The sequence below is a fragment of the Neomonachus schauinslandi genome, chromosome 3, assembly GCF_002201575.2.
Source record: "Neomonachus schauinslandi chromosome 3, ASM220157v2, whole genome shotgun sequence".
Taxonomy (NCBI): domain Eukaryota; kingdom Metazoa; phylum Chordata; class Mammalia; order Carnivora; family Phocidae; genus Neomonachus; species Neomonachus schauinslandi.
Window position 1 is genome coordinate 192,331,442 of NC_058405.1, and position 5,373 is coordinate 192,336,814.

Consider the following 5,373-nt stretch of genomic DNA (forward strand, 5'->3'; position numbering starts at 1 on the left):
GTCCCTGCTGCAGAAGGAGGACTGAATCGAGTGGTCACCGTGGGTCCCTTCTCCAAGATTCTAGAGTGGCACCGTCCAGTACGGGGGCCACCTACCGCCACGTGTGGCTGCTTCAATTCAAATTTAAATGTGTTAAAATAAAATGAAATAAAGCATTCACCTCCTCGGTTGCACTTGCCACATTCCAGGTGCTCAGTAGCCGCATCTCGCCAGGGGCAGCCCTTCCCCCTCCATTCTCATGAGGAGCCCAAGCAGGTCAGAGGTCCCCGGGCGACAGGGTGACCCCTGCCAGGAGTTGTGGATGTGGCAGTAGTTGGCCTGAAGCCAGGAGCACCTGCCTACGGAAAGCAAACGCGGTGAACGAGGGAGTGGGAGGGCGTGGGCTCAGAAGGGGCCTTGGGATGACGGCCCTAGAGGTCACAGAAGAAAGTTTAGACCCCAGGATTCACGATTGGAATGCCCTTGCTGAAAGCCTCACTCCCGGGAGCCGTGCACCCGAGCACAAGGTGGAGACCTGCAGGAGTGCAGGCGACGGGCCTGTGGAGCCCTCTGTGGAGCTGGGACGGCGTTCTGGCCCACGCACGGGAGGGACGTGCCCGGGCCCCGGAAAGACGGTGTGACGTCAGCCACGAGGGCATCACCTTTTAATCTGGGAGGCAGAGCGTGGCCGGTGGCTGCAGAGATTGTGTGGCACGAGCAAGGAAAGGGAGCAATCGCTTATAAACGGTGCGCGGGAGGCCAGATGTTGGCGGTCGCCACTAACGGAACAGGTGTCTCCTCACGGGTGGGAAAAGAAACCCAAAGGACAGTAGGAGGAAGGCCTCAGCAGGCCCGTCCTCGTGGGGCTGGGACACGGACGCTTGCCCAGCGCATCTGTGCGTCACAGACGCAGGAAACTTAGGGGGTGGAGGGGGCGGGGCACGAGGTGCTGAACCCAGCGCTGTCCTAGTCACGGGCCATCCATTGAACCCCAAAACCCACATTGAGCCTTGAACGACTTTGGACAAGAGGCAAGAGAGGCAGTTTCCTGCTGGATCCCAAAGGCTGCAGACTGGGTTGGGGGGCGCCTGGCACGCCGTGGGCAGGACATCCCCTGCAGGGCCAAGTCCCGAGGGTCAGAAACCCTAGTGTGAACGGGAACATCAGAGGAGGTGCTGTGGGCCTCCCAAAGCAGGACCGCAAGACGGGCTTGTGGTGGGTTCCTTCACACAGAAGTGGAATTCGGTAGTGCACGGAACGCCAAGAGTAGAGCAGATGCGAATGAAGATGCTCACTGTGTACAACCAGCAAAGGCCGCATCGAAGAACCCTGCTGGAAACCGGCCCAAGGCGAGAGGAGGCACGTCAGGGAAGCCAGAGGGCCGAGGCCCCCCACCTTCCCCCACGCCGCCATCGAGACGCACACACCGCGAAAGGGGCCATCCCTGTGCATCTACCCCAAATTAGCTCATTAGAAAGCTCCCGGCACGGGGTGTCACCGGAGGGGGGGGGAGGGACCCCAGGGGCACCTGAGCCTCAAACAGCGCACCCAGCCCTGGGCACCTCAGTACATGCTCCTCAGCAGGAAGCAGCCACAGTGCCCACTCGGAAACCCAAGGAGGCCACGGCAGCAGAGACCACATGTCCGTGGGAGAGGGCTCCGCAGGGGTGCACGCACACAGGAGGGAACAGCCCTCCACAAGGTCTGAAACAACCCCAAGCAAATACACTGCCTGGGGTGGGGGTGGGGGGGCAGAGGTGGTGGAATGAATAATAAAGTGTGGGAAAGCCTGGCTACAGGGGGGTTCGGCGTCCTTTGAGGTACTTGGGTTACATCAAGGAAAAAAAGCCTTTTATTTTTTTAAGATTTTAAAAAAATCCCTGCCCTGGGGGACGTAGATGAAGCGACAACCATAGACAATAGAAGGTGACTTGCCCTTCGGAAGAAAGCGGAGCCCGTGGACAGGCTCACTGGCGGCAGGGGTGGGGTGACCCTGATGAGGGGCAGACCCGGGGCAGACCCACCCTGGGGGTGGGGGAAGGAGGCTGAGGGGGCAGCAGAGGAGGAGGCCGAGCAGAGGGCGGAGAGAGGGAAGCCTCTGGCAGAGCATCCCGGAAGGGGGACCCGCAGAGGAGGCCTGGGAACCCCAACCCGTGGGCGTGGAGCCCTTGGCGGGAAGAGCCCGCGTGGGGAGCTAGATGTGGTGGCCCAGGAGGCCGCGAGGGAGGAGCAGGGAGGTTTCCTGGCAGGGGAGGCACCCTGAGGAGGGGCGGGGCCCAGGAACGCAGACACCTCCTGTGGCAAGAGGCCAGCAGCGAGGGTGGAGGCGGGCGGGGAGTGGACCAGGTGGCCACCCGGGGGAGGGTGCTTGCTCTGTGCGGAGGGAATGTTTGGGAGGGAGGTGGGGGGCTGGGCAGGGTCCTGAGGGCAGGGGTTGAGCGAGCGGGAGAGCGTGCGGGGCACAGGAAGACGGCCCACCCCTCAGACTGGGTGCAGGGCAGGTGAATGTTGGGGAGCAGCGGTGCCCCCGGCTGGCAGTCACTTACCAGGACCATTCAGCCCAGTGATTGTGTTGGGACCAGCCAGGTGCCCACCCCCAGGGGGGAGGCACACTGGTTCTACCCCAGCCCCTGGGGTCTGTTCCCTTTCCAGGCTGTCTGGCGGCCGGGTGGCCTGGGGCTCATGCTTAGCCCGAGGCACCTGCTGTCCTGAGGGCAAGGGCCGGCGCGGCCGGCTCGGGGCCGGGAACCTGGACCTGGCGGCTGGGCCTGCTGCATCTACTGAGGTGAGGAAAAGCTGTTTTGTTACGCCACAGTTGGAGGCTTTTTTCCCACTTCCACCAACATATTTCTCAGTGTTACACAAATGAATATAAAAAGTTACCGTCAAAAAGCCCGGTGTAGCAGATCCGGGGCCTGGGCTCTTCTCCGCACCTGCGACCCAGCACACCTCTGCTCCTGCTAACTTGCTTGCTTTTTTTTTCTTTTCTTGACTTTTAAAAACTGCAAGAGTAATGCAGCTTGAAAAAACGTCAAACCATAAAACATTGTAGAAAGTAAACGTTTCAACCCTCCGCTGGGATGAGTGCTGAGACAGGTGTCCCGCGTGCGCGTGGCCTCCACGGCTCCAGCTGCGGTGAGCAGCTGCCCCCTCGGCCGCCCCGCCGCTCTTCCCCGGCGGACATCCCCGGGGCCACCGCGAGCAGAGTGCCGGGAACCCCCCAGAGCTGACCTCTTCCCGGACCCTTCGCGTGCGGCCGGAGCAGTGTAGAGTTGTCTCAGGCTGGGAAAACTCCGGGCCACCCCTTCCTGTCCAGAGGCCCTGTGGGATCAGGCTGAGGCCCCCCTGAGGGTATTTCTCCTCCCTCCGCCTGCCTCACCCTGCTTCCCGGCTCTGGAGCATCCCCAGTGCAGGTGGTACCCGGGAACCCATCTCGGGGACCCCAGACAGAGAGCTCAGTGCAGACCCTCCAGCTCAGGGTGTCCCTGCTGGGCCCCGACCCACTGCACAGGGTCTCCCTGGGAGGGGGGTGGGGGTCAGAGATGCAGCCAAGACGACGGCGCCACTCGGGGTTTTGCACAAGAGGGCCCCAAGAGAGCAGAGCTGTGGGGAGGATGGAGTGGAACCCCTCCCTGCAGTGAGCAGGGCTGCACCCCGTTTCACAGATGGACCCTGAGGTCGCACCCGGGAAGCGGCAGAACTGGCTGTGTCTCCGGAGGGGCGGCCCACCAGGCGGAGGTGGGGCGACCCCGCTGCGGCTGCGGCTGCCCCTGCCAGACACCCCCGCTCCCAAGCCCTCCACAGCAGCAGCCGACCCCCCTAAGGAAGTCAGGGGAGAAAGGTGAGCGGTGTCCTTTGCTGGGAGGACCGTGGCATTTGCGTGTGGGACGTGGAAAGGCTCTAGGAAAATGGGCTGCCTCTGTTTGCAGACCCAGAGCCCCACACCCCCTTCTCAAACAAAGGCAGATCCTGTTCCAGGAGCGGGGGAGACCTTTCCCCCAGCCAGCTGGCTATGCCAGGCCCCTCTCCTGCCCATTTGCCAGGCAAGGTGAGGACATGTGAGTGGCCAGCCCCACCTGGGCAGGGCCACGAGGACACGGTCCCTCCCAGTTCTCTGCCTGCAGGTCTGGCCCAGACTCAGCTGCCCAGACCAGGTTCGTGCTGGAAGGGTGTCCACGACCTCGGAGGCCTCTTCCGGAAGCCACCGTGCCAGGTGGGAACCCGTTCCATGATGCAAGAGCCACGGGGCGGGAGGTGGGGAGATGGACTCCAGGGAGGCTGGGTGAGCACCCCCAGCCCATCAGGGCTCCCAATGCCCTGAACTGTGGGCTCACCCTGGTGCCCCAGAGGCCTGCCTGGCCCTGGGGGAGGATGAGAAAGGCCAGGTGCTCAGCACCTCCAATCCTAGGGAACCTCAGTTTTCCCACCTGTCCAGTGGGCCCACCGTGGAGCAGGTCACTTCTGTGGCCTTGGTGACTGGGGCGTCCTCTGTCCCCGTCCTCTGTGCACAGAGCGCTCAGAAGGGGACACCCCCGCACCCCCACACCACAGCAGGGGGTGTTCAGCAGCACCAAAGGCTGCCAGCTGACTTCAAATTCTTGGGAATCCCTTCAGGAGTGCCCCATGACGCACACTGACCCTGTACCGGGACCGTGTCATGATGCCAAGCCCTGGCTCTGGGCCATCTGGAACCTGGAAGACAGTCAGGAGCTGCGGGCTCACATCTCTGCCTCTCTGGGCCTCAGGCTCTCTGGCCTCCATGAGCTGTCCTCGCCAACCTCCTGTGGCTCCTTCACCCTCACGCCCTCCCAGGCTCCAGGGCTGGCGACGGCCCTCATCGCTTGTGCCGGCCCCCACTCAAACCCCCCCCCCGGGCCACAGCGCCCCTCTTACTCTTTGCCCCACTGTGCCAACCTGTCAACTGGAACAGAGGCATCGGGTGGGCAGGACGCAGCGTCAGCGTGGCCAGGCCAGCCTCCCCGATGGTCCAGGAGGAGCCAAGGTCTTGTTTCCATTAAAGAGTATCATCTGCTCCTCCTGCAGGGGAGCAGAAAGAAGAGGGGGCCGCTGAACCCACCCCTCTGGGCCCCTCAGGCCCCACCACCCCAGACAGGGCTGAGAGGGAGGGAGGCACACACTGGACAGGTGGACAGACAGACAGCTGCTGGGCCAAACCTCCCAAACACTCCCTCCTTGTCCTTGATCTGCTCCCGGAGCTGGAGGCCCACGTGGGGGACCGTCCTGTGCTTCCAGGTGGGACAGCTCAGCCTGGCACCCGCCCTGGCCACGGCTCCAGCCTGTGCCCTCCCCGGGGAAGCGGGTTCACGTGGGCTGTGTGGGAACATGGGGACCACGTCTCACGGGCCCACCTGGGCTGTGGGTTGCAGGAGCGGG